Source organism: Somniosus microcephalus, chromosome 7 (genome assembly GCF_052327205.1).
Source record: "Somniosus microcephalus isolate GS21.2 chromosome 7, FLI_Smic_1.0, whole genome shotgun sequence".
In the NCBI taxonomy this organism is placed as follows: Eukaryota; Metazoa; Chordata; class Chondrichthyes; order Squaliformes; family Somniosidae; genus Somniosus; species Somniosus microcephalus.
Window position 1 is genome coordinate 106115706 of NC_140993.1, and position 17051 is coordinate 106132756.

Sequence of the window (17051 nt, forward strand, 5' to 3'; positions counted from 1 at the left end):
GGCAATAAACCATCCCGACCTCGGCAGCATGACGCCAGGGAGATTTTAACTCCTGGGCCTGATCTGCGTAGCCTCAGTCAGTCTCCCGCCAGAAAGCGGCAGCTGGCCAGTGAGTGGGCAGCAGGAGGCCGCCACCAGGGACTGACTGAACTGACCTCAGCACTCAGGTAAGTCGTGGGGAAGGGGTTTGGGAGAGCCTCATGATAGCGCGGGAGCGGACCCCAGTGCAGGAGAGGCCTAAACTTTCCTTGTGTAACATGGAGGAGCACTCCTGCTCCTCTTGGCCCCACAAGGAAAGTAAAAGAAAGGTTTTAAAAAATTACCTTTTCTGGCCCCAACTTCTCTTGCCACTAGGTTGGCCTGGCAGAAAAGCCACAATAGCTTTAGATTGTAGTTCTCAAATATTCAATCACATTCTGCAGTGTGTGAGGGCCACCATTCTTACAGCCCCCCATTGAGTGTTTAAAAAAAACCCTTATGACATTTATATGATTTGCTGAACTTCAATGGGGTAAATTCCAAGGCTATTTACTGCACAAAGCTTACAATTTAAATTATCACCTCACATGACATTAATACAAGGCAAGCAATACAAAAGCAAGATAATCATACTAAAAAACAACTAAACATAAACAGGACAGCAGACTGTTGAATGTTTATAAACATTGTTCTAACCCAGAATGTTGGAGCCATTATGGGTTTTCATTTTAATTCCTTGGATTTTGGCTTTTGATCGTGTATGAAGCGTTTTGAGTGATAAGCTCTGCTGCCCGTATCCTAACTCAAACCAACTCCCGTTCACCCATTACCCATATGGATGCTGTCCACCAACGCCTCAAATTAAAAATTTTCATCCTTGTGTTCAAAGCCCTCCATTGTCTTGCCCTCCATATCTCACCAATCCGGCCAATTACTGCCCCATCAGTCTACTCTCAAGCATCAGCAAAGTGATGGAAGGTGTCATCAACAGTGCTATCAAACGGCACTTACTCACCAGTAACCTGCTCACTGATGCCCAGTTTGGGTTCCACCAAGACCACTCGGCTCCCAACCTCATTACAGCCTTGGTCAAAACATCGACAAAGGAGCTGAATTCCAGAGGTGAGATGAGAGTGACTGCCCTTGACATCAAGGCAGCATTTGACCGAGTGTGGCATCAAGGAGCCCTAGTAAATTGAAGTCAATGGGAATCGGGGGGGAAAGCTCTCCACTGGCTGGAGTCATACCTAGCACAAAGGGCGATGGTTGTGGTGGTTGAAGGTCAATCATCACAGCCCCGGGACATCGTTGCAGGAGATGCAACAAGACCTGAACGACGTTCAGGCTTGGGCTGATAAGTGGCAGGTAACATTCGCACCACAGAAGTGCCAGGCAATGACCATCTTCAAAAAGCGAAAGTGTAACCACCGCCCCTTGACATTCAACGGCATTACCATCACCAAATCCCCCACCATCAACATCCTGGTTGTCACCATTGACCAGAAACCTAACTGGACCAGCCACATAAATACTGTGGCAACAAGTGCAGGTCAGAGGCTAGGTATTCTGCGGCGAGTGTCTCACCTCCTGACTCCCCAAAGCCTTTCCACCATCTACAAGGCACAAATAAGGAGTGTGATGGAATACTCTCCACTTGTCTGGATGAGTGCAGCTCCAACAACACTCAAGAAACTTGACACCATCCAGGATGAAGCAGCCCGTTGGATTGGCACCCCATCCTCCACCTTAAACATTCACTCCCTCCACCACCGGCGTACCGTGGCTGCAGTGTGTCCCATCTACAAGATCCACTGCAGCAACTCGTCAAGGCTTCTTCAGCAGCACCTCCCAAACCTGCGGCCTCTTCCACCTAGAAGGACAAGGGCAGCAGGCGCATGGGAACACCACCACATCCAAGTTCCCCTCCAAGTCACACACCATCCTGACTTAGAAGTATATCGTCGATCCTTCATCATCGCTGCGTCAAAATCCTGGAACTCCCGACCGAACAGCACTGTGGGAGTACCTTCATCACACAGACTGCAGCTGTTCAAGAAGGCGGCTCACCACCACCTTCTCAAGGGCAATTAGGAATGGGCAATAAATGCTGGCCTTGCCAATGACGCCCACATCCCATAAACGAATTTAATAAAAACCTCCTCTGGCCCTACAATCCTCTGAGATCACTACGTTCCTCCAATTCTGACCTCTTGTGCATCCCCGATTTCCTTTGCCCCTTCATTTGCAGCCATGCCATCAGCTGTCTAGGCTCTGAGCTCTGGAATTCCCTCCCTAAACCTCTCCATTTCGCTATCTCTCTTTCCTCCTTTAAGTCACTCCTTAAAACCTACCTCTTTGACCACGTTTTTGGTCGCCTGGCCTAATATCTCCTTATGTGGCTTAGTGTCAAATTTTGTCTGATAACGTTTCTGTGAAACGCCTTGGGACACTTTACTATGTTAAAGGTGTTATATAAATGCAAGTTATTGTTGTTGGTAATTCTGAGAGATGTGATGAGACATTTCATTAAAATTCAAATCTTTCTTCCTTTCTGTTCGCATTCTTTTCAGTTCAACTTTTGTCGCTGCAGTCCATGTTTTCCAGTTCTGTCACCATGCCACTTGGGCTTTCCCATTTGGCTCCAAATCAGATGACAGAAATTAGATGTGCGGCAAGAAGGAGCAATTTGCAGGATTACTCCAGCACAAGAGACTGTAATGAAAATAAAATGGAATGTTCTTTCGTGACCAAGAGGGCACACTTTGAACTTTCCATATACTTGATGTTATAAAGTGAGGCTGCAATCCAAGAACTGGGAGTGATGGCATCAAACTTGAAAATACATGAAGGTTTTTAGAAATCGTTCTGTTCATCTATTCATTGGAGGAAGCAAGTTGTTACAAAATGAGCAATCTATAATCTCTATAATTCTGAGTTAGTCAATCTCATTTGAAACAGCAAAAGCTGTGCTGAAATTGATCTCTTCATTTCTGGGTTAGGGAGGGGGACAATAATTAGACATGGTTTTGACTTCTGATTGATATTCAGTGGCCCCTACTGAAAAGTATGTGTTTGTAGACATCAGGTAAAGGTACAATTGGGTTTTGCTGTTAAACAACTCACTGATACTCAGTGTCCTGGATCGCCAATGAATGGGGTAATATTGCCCTGTATAAGAGTAGCTTACAAACACATTGATGTGTTTGTATGAAGTTCCTCTGTCCAATATTTTGTCAATGGCGTAAACAAATTTATTTTGTATGCTACTGTCACAAAGTGCAACTTCCACCCAGAATAATGATCGCTTGGGTGAGGTACCCAAGGGATGTTGGTGCCTTTGGAACTGCACTGCAATATGAATGAGTGCCTTGAGGACAGGTAAGATGATGAGGAGAAATAAAGTATTTGATTATAATGTATTCTCTCAGTCACTATCATTTTTATCTCTTTCCTTCACCCTCCACCTCCCCACACTATTTTGGTCTTTTTTCTTTGTAACCAACTGTTTTTCCACTGTTTCCCCCAGGCTTACTCTCATTTTTTTTCTAAAGAGTTAGGTTCTGGGTTTGGTACAGACCTGTTCTATGTCTTTCAGCAACATGGAACTCATGCTGCTCCATGCTGATTCATTCAACTGCTGACAGCTACTGAAACAACTTTTACAGTGTTAGCTGGAGCCTTCAATGGTAATCTTTATAACGATCACATAGTTGGAAGAAATTGCCATATGTTCCTTCATAAATATCACTCCACCAGAGGATCTGATGTATTTTATAGGACATTGGACTAGATGGAGATTATAAATAGGTTTAAGCTTGTACTCTTTGGGCCAATTTATTACAAAAAGTAATGATTAAATTACAATTGCACAGTTTGCCTTTACAGAACATATTGCTGCTGCCTGTTCAGTCTTGTTAAACGAGCAGTACATCCAGAACACAAACACTGTTTCCAGAATTACAGCACAACACCTCAGACCCGCTGTGGCTCATGTCAACGCAGATTAACAATTTTGACCTTCAACCTCTGCCTCTCCCTTCCTGCTCAAAGTATCCTGAACAACAACAGCACATTTTTTGAAACTTGCAGCTGAGCGGCAGGGTGGCCACAAGAACTGCAGGAGTCAACAACACTGTTTCATTCAACCAATTTACCACATGGCAAATTCCCAACAAGGCACATCAGACAGGGAGATGGAGAGCATTGGCCGGGTGCTTCCTCACAAAAATGGTGAGGAAGTGGAAGAATATAAAGTATCCCAATTTAATCTTGCACCCCTCTTAATACCCAGTTACAAAATGGCATTGGCAGAGGTCATGCAGCAGGGCACCTACCTTGCCTGCCACTTTGGATGGGGAATGCTGCTGACAAAAAAATAAGAAAATAAAGCATAGTAGGTGAAATGCAAGTCACAGTTTTAATCCCTGTGCTGTTAAGATGCTGAACCTTGCCATACTGCTGTGTGAAGGTGTCAATTGTGGTCATGGAGTCTCATCACAATGGGAGAAAAAAGAAACAGAGGGAGTCATCCCAAGACTGCCTCAGGGATCAGGTCAAAAATGCCATGGTGAAAAAAGTCACTGGCCCATTTTCTCAGCAGCAAGCTGAAAACCCGTGGAGAAAATTCAATCCCTCACAAAAATAGTAAATACTGATGATAAACTGCTGGTTGAGAAATATTTCCCTTACAATCTCTTCAAACCAGAGAAGTAAACTAATGAAACATTACTGATGTATAATTTAATATTTATAACAAAGCAATATGCAGGAATGCATTTTCTCTTTACCTCCTTTTCTTTCAGTTAACCTTCTGGAACTGCATTCATTTTTATGCGACAAGTGGGGAAAATAGCACTGGAGTCTCCGCAGTCAGCAAGTCTTCTCAGTGGCAGAGACTGTGGCTCCTAGATAAAAGAAAATCAGGAGTTCATTAGGAAAGTGAAAGGAAATCATGTTTCTTCCACCCAGCCAGCGAAGCTATCACATTCACCGCAGCTGAAAATTCAGATTTGTACTAATCCAGCTGGTTCCCATCAAAATACACCGTGCAAACATATTCATTCTGACATTGGATAGCAGCTAAAGGTCTGTCTCCCTGGGGAATTGTTTCTGGAGGAGGATCTGCCAGGATCACCCAAGTCTGAGAGACTGCTCCAATGGCTGCTGGGAAAATTCCAGCAGAGAAAACAATTCACAACGCAGCACTAGACACGTCTTGCAAAACTTTTTTTTCTGCAAATTGAAATCATGCTGAAGCAAATAATCTGATTGGAAATCCTGCTGGTCACTTGTCCTGTTGGACTGGTCAATGCCACTGGGTGGGTGATCACCCGCATTAGACAACCATGGCCCGGAATTTGCAGTAAATAGCAAAGCGACAGCACTTGCCACTGACCTTGAGGAAAGCTGCCTACAAAGATATAGCAATCTCTGTGGTGTCAATTTCAGCTCTCCCGACCTTAGTTTGAATCTGGTACCAAATCAAGCGACCGGGAAGTAAAATGCACTGTAAAATTTATTAAAAGTAAATTATAATGAGAGCGAAATATAGATTGGGACATACACATAGGATTAAGATAGAAGCTGAAATATCATAAACAAACTTTTAAAAATATATTATATTAAAAAATTATAATTCTTAATCATATTAATGGGAACATTTGACATTCCACAAATATAAAATTAGTTTTTCAGGGCCAGAACGGTTGTTCAGCATCAGTAGGCCATTTAAAACCCAGTTACATCTCTTTCAATAAGGCTTAACGTTTTAGGGTTTTTTTAACAGCGATATTCCATCATAAAAGGGGAAGTTCCCATCAGTTCAAGTGATTTGAATTGATTGCTGGCTCTGGGGAGTTCCACAGCACAGTCTGTGGAGGAGCAGTGAATGACTTACTGCAACTTCAGGATTTCCACGTTTATATGCGCATGCGCTAAATCCTGATGTAACGGTCAGTTTCAAAGGGGTAATGACTGCGAACGCTGACAGTATTGCCAATTTTACCACCGCAAAAATCTATTTTCCAAACCATTTTGATGCTCGTTGGAACAATTTAACATTTTTGACGGGCAAGTTCCTGTTAGCCAAACTCTGTTATCTGAGTTAATTTAGTTTATCACGCACAAGCCAAGAAGTGGGTATATATTTAGAGTTAGTACAAGAAACATACAGGGAGAGGTTAGAAGAATTCTTCTTAACCCAAAAGGTTATTAGAATATAGAATGCATTACTGCAAGTGGCTACTGCAGCCAAGTCAATCATAATATTTAAGAGTAAATCAAATAAACACTTGAAAAAAATTTTTGCGGAAGAGTAGAGAAATGGGATTACAGCAGATAGGTCCGAAGTAGCACTAGCCCAATCGATCAAAGGGTGCTGAAATTTCTATGGTTCCATGAATAGGCACTGAAGAGTGGGACTGCTATTCATAATTCCACACATGCGATGCGATTACCTGCCCATTGGCACAATTTTCACTCTTAGGGCATCCTGTTAATAGGCAAAAATAATTAAATATATCACTGACGCAAAAAAGTGAAAATCCATCTAAACTCTACAATATACTGCAGAATCAAGTTGTATATGAGACAAGAGTTAGGTTTTAGAAACTTAGTAGGTGTATTTACACAGGGGCTCTCCCACTTGTCTACAGCAGAAGAGCTGATGAAACCCCGGCAAAACGACGTAAACATCAGCGCAATTTCAATTGGTACCAATTTTATAGTACAGCATTTTTAATTTGTTCTTGACCCCGCCCATCCCCACACCGCCCCCCCCCCCCCACCAAACCCACTGAGCAACTATTTTTTAATCATGATCACCCCCCTCTCTACACATGAACTCCACCATTGGAAGAATTATTTCCACTTACCAACACCCACTGAACAAGTTTTCTTTGCATGGCGGACAACTGGTTTAGCCATTCACCACCAGATCTGGCTGGACCACATAAAGCTTTATCAGGTCCTGCTCTCATCTGCCAAAATTGCTCACTATTCCAGAATCATTCTGGAATGCAAAGATAAACCCCGGTTTCTATTTTCCACTGTTAACCGTCTTCTTAAACCCCTCTCCCCTGCCTCCTCCACCCTCACCTCCAACAACAAGTGTGAGGAGCTCATGGACTGCTTTGTCTCTAAGATTGCGACCATCGGTTCAACTGCCTCTGCCACTTCCCTTCCTTCCCCTAGCCCACCGGGTCAAACTTCCTCCAAGTGTTCCCCCCCCCCGCCCTAGCCCTGAACTCACATCTTTCTCCAGTTTCTCTCCGATCTCCCCTCATGACCTCTCCACACTCATCTTGTCCATGAGACCAACTTCCTGCTCCCTATTCCCACCAAACTGCTGACCACCCAACTTCCTTTTCTGGCTCCGTTAGCTGACATCTGACATTGTTAACGGTTCTCTCTCCTCAGGTGCTGTCCCCCTCTCCCTCAAATCTGCCATCATCACCCCTCCTCAAAAAAAAACCCTTGACCCCTCCGTCCTTGCAAATTACTACCCCATCTTAAACCTCCCTTTCCTCTCCAAAGTCCTTGAACGTGTTGTCACCTTCCAAATCCGTGCCCATCTTTCCTGCAACTCCATGTTTGAATCCCTCAGGTTTCCACCCTTGCCACAGTACTGAAACGGCTCTCACCAAAGTCACAAATGACATCCTTTATGACTGTGACAAAGGTAAGCTATCCCTCCTCATCCTTCTTGACTTGTCTGCAGCATTTGACACGGTTGACCACTCCATCCTTCTCCAACGCCTCTCCAGCATCGTCCAGCTGCGGGGGACTGCACTCGGCTGGTTCGATTCTTACCTATCTAATCGTAGCCAGAGAATCACCTGCAATGGCTTCCCTTCCCACTCCCACATCGTTACCTCTGGTGTCTCACAAGGATCTATACTTGGCCCCCTCCTATTTCTCATCTACACGTTGCCCTTTAGCAACATCATCCAAAAACAGTCAGTTTCCACAAGTACGCTGATGACACGCAGCTCTACCTCACGACCTCTTCTCTAGACCCCTCCACGGTCTCTATATTGTCAGACTGCTTGTCCGACATCCAGTTCTGGATGAGCAGAAATTTTCTCCAATTAAATATTGGGAAGACCAAAGTCTTTGTTTTCGGTCCCCGCCACAAACTCCGTTCCCTAGCCACTGACTCCGACTAACATCTGTCTGAGGCTGAACCACACAGTTCGCAACCTTGGTGTCATATTTGACCCTGAAATTAGCTTCCAACCACATATCCGCAGCATAACTAAGACAGCCTATTTCCACCTCCATAACATCGCCCGTCTCTGCCCTTGCCTCAGCTCATCCGCTGCTGAAACCCTCATCCATGCCTTTGTTACCTCTAGACTTGACTATTCCAATGCACTCCTGGTTGGCCTCCCACATTCTACCCTACGTAAACTTGAGGTCATCCAAAACTTGGCTGCCCGTGTCCTAACTTGCACCAAGTCCCATTCACCCATCACCCCTGTGCTCGCTGACCTACATTGGCTCCCGGTTAAGCAACGCCTCGATTTCAAAATTCTCATCCCTGTTTTCAAATCCCTCCATGGCCTCACCCCTCCCCATCTCTGTAATCTCCTTCAGCCCCACAACCCCCCGAGATATCTTCGCTCCTCTAATTATGCCCTCTTGAGCATCCCTGATTATAATCGCTCAACCTTTGGTGGCCGTGCCTTCTGTTGCCTGGGCCCTAAGCTCGGGATATCCCTGCCTAAACCTTTCAACCTCTCTACCTCTCTTTCCTCCTTTAAGACGCTCCTTAAAACCTACCTCTTTGACCAAGCTTTTGGTCACCTGCCCTAATTTCTCCTTATGTGGCTCGGTGTCAAATTGTTTTGTCTTATAATACTCCTGTGCAGTGCCTTGGGACATTTTACTATGTTAAAGGCACTATATAAAATACAAGTTGTTGGTGTTGTTGTAATGGTTATCCCTCAACCTGTTCGGCAATGTTTACATCCTCCCCTCAGGATCAGTAGCACCATACAGTTCCAGCCTTTGAACTCCACCCCAACCCCGCACACGCAAAACAAGTTGCCCCCCATTTAGACCATAAGCCCCTCCTCTAATTCAATTATCCACTTCTCTTCCCTCCACGACCTATCTCCTCCCTCATTTTTCTGCCCCCTCCTCTCCTCCCTTTCTCTGTCTCCCATACTCCCCCACTTCTTCTTTCTTCCCCCCATTCTCCGTCTCCACCCCATGCTCACTATGCCTCCTCCTCCTCCTCCCCTCCCTCCCTCCTCCAATTATCCTCATTTGATCTAAAACATTTGGTATCAACACCTGGGTGCAATGACGTAGGAGATCAACTAGTACAGAGGTTCCTAAACTTGTTTTGCTGAGACCGCCTTCGGAGATTCATGTCCCGTGCTTTCTAAAAAAAAACAGTATTTTTGCCTTTTGCATATAGAGTGGCTGCTGCTAATGAACCGGAAGCTGCGCAGAAGCGTTCTGCACATAAATCTGCGGTGGTTTAATTATTAATATATAATATCACATAAATCTGCGGTGGTTTAATTATTAATATATAATAATATTGCGTAAATCTGTGGACTCTGTGGAGCTCTGGGATGGTATAATAATATCACAGGTTGGTTTAAGTATTAATGTATAATAATTTTGCGGGGATGTGTTGCGGAGATTTATTTGGTTGGAGCGCAAGCTCTGTACACTTACCAGCAAACATTCACTGTTCACTTCGCACTTGGGATCCTTTAACATGGATTTAATTTTTTCAAACCGAGCCTCCAAACTTTCTCCAAACGACATGGTGTCCACGTTATTTTATTAAGTTTCGTCCCAGATGTATTTAACAATAGTTTCACCCAACAGATATTTTTCACTCGGAACCATAAAAACTTTCATGGAGTTTCTGCGAGTTATCTGCCACAATTTTGTGATGGCAACAATATTTTCCTTTCAGTTAATGAACAACCAAAAAAACACTGAAACTGCACACACGCAACCAATTAATTTCATTGGCAGCAGTCACTGCCTTTAAATCTGCTCCCTTACACTTTATAAGGTTTTAATATTAAGTCCATTAATGTCCTTAGACCTCATGGGGCTTCCGCTGCAATTCTGGCCAAGTAATGCCAACAAAGCAAGCGAAGATCCGAGGAATTTCTTGCCCACTATGTCCACCATCCTCCTTGCGCCCCCGTCCACCTTATGCCCCGCAATAACCTCATCAGGGAAGTTTGGAAACCTCTGAACAAAGTGTATTTGACAAATATTTAAGGTCTGCTCAAAGTATCAACAATATTGATAGATTTTTGATGTACAAGTTTAGCTACACATATCACAAATTCCCTGTGGATCACTGTCCATGTCTGAAACAGTCTAGATAATTCTGAGTGCTTTGTAAATGCTTAAGACCTTTGGCTAAGAGGTCTCATTCAATGCTATAGATTCTTACAGGGAGGAATTATGCAACAACACATTTGTTGCAACATCTGCCAGTCTGCAGCTCCAACTTTCCCAATTTAGCAACAGAGTAACAGTATATTTAAAAAGACACAATTAAACAGTCTCAAAGTAATGATAACAAAGAAGCGTTATTCGAACAGATATTCTAAAAGTGTCACCATTTATGAGCAGGAATTTGTTCAAATAATCTGTTCCCTATTCCACACTCTACCCAAATTCTACAATGCACATCTTTTTGAAAAGACTATTTCATCCTCACAATTTCTCATTTTTTCATCTGAAAGTCAAAGTACATTCACCTTCTGTCACTGCATAGACTTCACATGAGATTTCTCACTTTCAATTCGCTGCACTACACATCTTGTACTTAGACTGTTGCTGTACTCAACATCAAGTCTTGGTTGAGTTCAAATTTCCTACAGCTCAACATCAGCAAAACTTAAGACATCCTTATACACCTTGCCAGCGCCAATGTGATGCTCGCTCCAACTCCATCAACCTTCCTGACCGACTGCTTGGGCTGAACCAAGTAGTGATGCACAACCTCAGCATTCAGTTGGAACCTGAGTTGAGATTTACATCCACCAAGACTACCTTCTTCCACCTCCAGAATATTAGCCGCTGAGACCCCTGCCACATCCAGTCTGTCATGGTACCTGCTCCAAGTGGAACCCATGCTATCTATAAATGAACTTCATCCCACCACAGCCTCTTAGCTCCCAGACTTTAAACTTTGGACAGTTTTCATACTGCCTCTCCCTAACCCTCAGCTTATGATTGCTAAATGTTTCAACTAATTCCCGCCATGCATATTTATCCCAAGTTCCTTTTGACATACATAAAGCAACAATCACCATCATGGTCGAACAGCCTGCCAACACACTCTCTGGAATCATAGATGAAGAATGAATCCCCTTTGTGGCAAGGCATTGGCAACTCCGTATCGAGCCCATTAATTCTCTCATTTAAAAAAAAAGTTGATCCCTCTTGGGCCATGCTCTCCTCTCTCCCTCCAAACCCCTCACCCAGTTATGATACCTTTCACCTCTCCTCTATCAACAAATACACTTCCCCAATCCCTACCTCAACCTATCACAACCGCTCAGTGTTCCTTCTCTCTTGCCACCATCCCAGGCTCTAATTCCCCTCGAATTCTTTTACATCTCAGTATTCTCCGACTGGTCTATTGTGATGTTACTATTTGATTTCAGGAGATGGTTTTATTCCTGTTCCTGGCTGGGGTGGAGATCGTCTTTACAGAAGGTAAGTACTGTAGAAAATATAGGGACAGAGTGATCTCCTGGAAGAATTTCGATCGCCTAGATGGGTCGGAGAGGAATTTCCCAGATTTTTTTCTCCCAAATTGGCCATTGGGTCTTTATCTGGTTTTTCGCCTCTCCCGGGAGATCACATGGGTTCGGGTGGATGCAGAGTGATAGAAGATTTGAGGTTAGGATCAGATCAGCCATGATCTTATTGAATGGTGGAGCAGGCTCGAGGGGCCGATTGGCCTACTCTTGCTCCTATTTCTTATGTTCTTATGTAACCCCAAATGCCGCATTCTTTCCTCTTGCTGACCATCTGACCAATTTCCTTCCTGTCCTACTGACCTGGTTGAGAGGAGATTTGATAGAGGTGTTCAAAATCATGAGGGGTCTAGACAGAGTAGATAGAGAGAAACTGTTCCCATTGGCGGAAAGGTCGAGAACCAGAGCTCACAAATTTAAGGTGATTGGCAGAAGAACCAAAGGCAACATGAAGAAAAACTTTTTTACGCAGCGAGTGGTTAGGATCTGGAATGCAATGCCTGGAAGGGTGGTGGAGGCAGATTCAATCGTGACTTTCAAAAGGGAATTGGACAAGTACATAAAGGAAAAAGAAATTGCAGGGCTACGGGGAAAGGGCAGGGGAGTGGGACTAGCTGAAGTGCTCTTCCAGAGAGCTGGCATGGGCTCGACGGGCCGAATGGCCTCCTTCTGTGCTGTAACTATTCTATGATTCTATGACCTCACCCACCACTGTCCCTCTGGGCTCTGCCGGCAGATCAACAATCTTCGGATTTCCCTCCAGAATGTCTGCACACTCAAGAACAAGGTTGTGACCTCTGAAGTCCCCCAAGGACCCATTTTTGGTTCCCTCCTCTTCATCAGCTACATACTGCCCCTTGGCAACATCATCCAAAGCCATGTGGGCAACTTCCATATATCTGCTGACGACCCCCAGCTCTACCTCTCCTGTCTCAACCCCTGTATTGCCAGACTGCTTGTCCAACATCGAGCCATGTTTCTCCAGCTAAAACACGGGAAGACCAAAGCCATTGTCTTTCGCCCCTGCCACAAACTCTATGCGCTCACCACTGACTATACCCCAGCCACTGCTCATAACCTCAGCATCCTAATTGGACCCCATCAGCCTTTGCCTCATATCCTACAAAGATTGCCTACTTCCACCTCCGTAGCATAAGAACATAAGAAATAGGAGCAGGAGTAGGTCATTCGGCCCTGCGAGCCTACACTGCCATTCAATAAGATCATGGCTGATCTTCTACCTCAACTCCACCTTCCCGCACTATTCCCATATCCCTTAATCCCTTTAATATCCAAAAACACATTGGCTCCCTCTGTCCCTACCTCATCCCATCCACCGCTGAAACCCTCATTAATGCTTTTGTTACCTCATCTTGATTACTCCAATGCTCTCCTGGCCAGGCTTTTTGTACATCTGTCCCTTGCTTTGTTCCACAATTGATGGCCATGCTTTCAGCCACCTAGGTCCTACTGTCTTAAATGCCCTCTGTAAATCCTTCCAATTTGTTATCCTCCTTTAAAACACTCCCTAAAATGTACTTCTTTAAGCTAGCTATTTGTCACCTTCTTCTAATTCCTCATTCTTTGGCTCAGTGCCATTTACCTTACTTCTCTGTGAAGCACCTTGGGGCATTTTCTTACATTACAGGTGCTTTATAAATGCAAGTTGTTGTTGTCTACTGCTAATGTCCTTTCCCATGTCTTCCAACACCTCAAGGATTGATTTCTCAAATGCTCTATTCACCGGCTTCCACAAACTTAAGCAAATCCAGAACTCCACGGCTCTTGTCCTTTCCCACACAAAGTCTTGCACACACATTACCCGTTTTCTTTGTGCTCCAGCAAATTGATTTCACATTTTTCCCTGTTTTCTAGTCCCTCCACAGCCTGGTCCACGCTGTCCAGAAGTGTTCTCCAGTCCTGCACCAACATGCACTCTCCATCCCTCTGACTCTAGATTATTGTTTGATTCCCTCCCCCTCCTCCATCAGCAGAAACCAATTTTTCAACTATTATATCTATGCCCTATGGAATTCTCTTCCAAAACCACTTTGCTTTGCTACCTCTCTCCCTACCTTTGAGAGATTCCTAAAAGCACATCTCTTCAACCAAGCCTTTGATTCCCCTAACTCTCCAAAATTCCTTCACTTCCTGCTTGGTCTCTACTTCTCCTGCTTGTAAAGTTCACTGAGATTTATTTACATACTAGCAGCGGGGCCCGGCGTTGCCAGGGCAGTTTAGAGGGCCGCGCGGTTGACGGCCGGCTGCTGCCGCTCCCCCGCTTTGTGTGTCGGGCCGCGCGGTTGATGGCCGCCCGCTGCCGCTCTCCCGCTCTGTGTCTCGGGCCGAGCAGTTGTGAGGCCCGGCACGAGTGAGCGCAACTCACCTCCCGCTCCGGCGGGCCGATGCAGTCTCGGGCCGCGCGGTTGACGGCCGGCCGCTGCCGGTCCCCCGCTGTGTGTCTCGGGCCGAGCGATTGTGAGGCCCGACCCGAGTGACCCCCAACTCACCTCCCGCACCGGCGGGCTGACGCAGTGTTGAGGAAAAGCAGGGGAAAAAATGGCAGCGAAGTTTCGGGAGGCTGCAGGATTAGGTCCCGCCCGTGACGCACCGATTAGTCAACCATCAGGTCACTGAACTGTAGGATTGGTCAACCATCACGTCACTCAACGCTAATGAGCGGTAGGATTGGTCAACCGCTAATGAGCGGATTTTTGAACGTTTTCTGTATACTGTCAGAACAATTTTTGTCTGACCAAAAAGTAAATACGCCTATGACACTCCCCTGATCATAACCTTTCTTTTGATATAACATATGTGTAGGTACGCTCTATAACTTTTGAGTGTATAGCGGACGGACAGACAAACCCGCTAATGAGCAGATAATGAGATGCTAATGAGCGGAATTTTGAACGTTTTTCGGATACCGCGGGCGCGATTTTCATCCGGCCGAAACGTAAATACGCTCACGACCGTTTCGGAACGGTAAGCTTTCTTTCGACGTAACACACGCGTAGGTACGCCCTATAAGACAGACGCACACTTGAGGACAGACAGACAGACAGATAGACAGACAGATAGACAGACAGACAGATAGACAGACAGACAGAACGATCCGGTTACATATATATAGATAGCGGGGGGGAGCCCGGCTTTGCCAGGGCTGTTTTGGGCCGGGCGGTTTAAATTGAGTGCGAGGCTTTGGGGCCTCTCTGTGTCCCTCTGTGAATCTGCTGCCGGGCGGTTTAAATGGAGTCATGGAGTCCCAGGCTTTGGGGCCCTGTCTGTGCCCCTTTGTGAATCTGGTGCCGGGCAACATTTTAAATCGAGTCCCAGGCTTTAGGGCCCTGTCTGTGTCCCTTTGTGAATCTGCTGCCGGGCAACATTTCTACCTTTTAATACCTTGAAAGATGTAAGTGAAAGTACTTATAAAAGGTTTTGGTAAATCTTATGTTATTTTTAAAAGAGAAACTAACTTTTTCAAAGCTGGATGATCAAAGGGCTTTCAGGCCCTGTCTCTCTCCCTCCCTGTGTGAATCTGCTGCCAGGCAACATTTCTACCTTTTAATACCTTGAAAGATGTAAGTGAAAGTACTTATAAAACGTTTTTGGTAAATCTTATGTTATTTTTAAAAGAGATACTAACTTTTTCAAAGCTGGATGATCAAAGTAGTTTGAGCTGGAAGCTGAAGTTATGGCAGTGAAACAATGGCTGCCAGATCCCTGAGATGAAAACGATTAGTCCCGCCCACACACACACACACCGATTGGCCAACCATCAGGGGACGGTACTGTAGGATTGGTCAATCGTGACGGCACAGGATTGGTCGAACCTTGACGTCAGTCAATCAATGCTAAGTAGCAGATAATGAGTTTAATTTTGAAGGTTTTTTGCATAAGGCGTGAACAATTTTTGTCCGACCGAAAAGTAAATACGCTTACGAGCGTCCCGGAAGCGTAAGCTTTCTTCGGAGGTAACGCGCGCGTAGGTACGCTGTATAACTTTCGAGCGCATAGCCAGACAGACGCACACCCGAGGACAGACAGACAGAAGGACAGACAGATAGACAGACAGAACGATCCGTTTATATATATAGATATACTAGCTGGAGTGCCCGGCGGTGCCGAGGCTTTTTCAAGGGCATGTTGTTGTTGGAAGAGAGAGAGCGACTGGGGTGGGAAGAGAGAGAGCGACTGGGGGGAAAGAGAGAGAGCGACTGGGGGGGGAAGAGAGAGAGCGACTGGGGGGAAGAGCGAGAGTGACGGGGGAAGAGAGAGCAACTGGAGGGGAAGAGAGAGAGCGACTGGGGGGGAAGAGAGAGGAACGACGGGGGAAGAGAGAGAGCGACTGGGGGGAAGAGAGAGAGCGACTGGGGGGGAGGAGAGAGAGTGACTGTGGGGGAAGAGAGAGAGCAACCGGGGGGGAAGAGAGAGAGCGACTGGGGGGCAAGAGAGAGAGCGACTGGGGGGGAAGAGAGAGAGCGACTGGGGGGAAGAGAGAGAGCGACTGGGGGGGAAGAGAGAGAGCGACTGGGGGGGAAAGAGAGAGCGACTGGGGGGGGAAGAGAGAGAGCGACTGGGGGGGAAGAGAGAGCGACTGGGGGGGAAGAGAGTGAGCGACTGGGGGGGGGAAGAGAGAGAGCGACGGGGGGGAAGAGAGAGAGCGACTGGGGGGGAAGAAAGAGAGAGAGCGACTGGGGGGAAGAGAGAGAGAGAGCGACTGGGGGGGAAGAGAGAGAGCGACTGGGGGGAAGAGAGGGAGCGACTGGGGGAAGAGAGTGAGCGACTGGGGGGGAAGAGAGCGAGCGACTGGGGGGAAGAGAGCGAGCGACTGGGGGGGAAGAGAGCGAACGACTGGGGGGGAAGAGAGCGAGCGACTGGGGGGAAGAGAGCGCGACTGGAGGGAAGAGAGAGCGACTGGGGGGGGAAGAGAGATAGCGAGCAACTGGGAGGGAAGAGAGAGAGAGAGCGACTGCGGGAAAGAGAGAGAGAGCGACGGGGAGGAAGAGAGAGAGAGAGCGACTGGGGGGAAGAGAGAGAGAGAGCGACTGGGGGGAAGAGAGAAAGCGACTGGGGGGAAAGGAGAGAACGACTGGGGGGAAGAGAGCGACGGGGGGAGTGGAGGGGGTGAGGGGGCTGAGGGGGGAGTGGAGGGGGGAGGGGAGGGGAGGGGGGAGAGGGAGTGGGGGAAGGGGGAGGAGAGGGGGAGGGGGAAGGGGAGGAGAGGGGGAGGGGGGAGTGGGGGAAGGGGGGGGAGTGGGGGAAGGGGGGAGGAGTGGGGGAAGGGGAAGGGGGAGGAGGAGGAGGGGGGGAGTGGGGGAG

General features: G+C 46.5%; 1 protein-coding gene across 1 annotated transcript in view; it reads right to left on the reverse strand.

Annotated features, from left to right (window-relative positions):
* The window catches only part of greb1l (GREB1 like retinoic acid receptor coactivator), a 436507-nt gene that overhangs the window by 263784 nt on the left and 155672 nt on the right, over positions 1-17051 (reverse strand). Inside the window, exon 2 of the mRNA XM_085992812.1 lies at positions 4767-4883. The gene's annotated coding sequence lies outside the window, so the exon portion shown is untranslated. The remainder of the gene's footprint in view (positions 1-4766; positions 4884-17051) is intronic.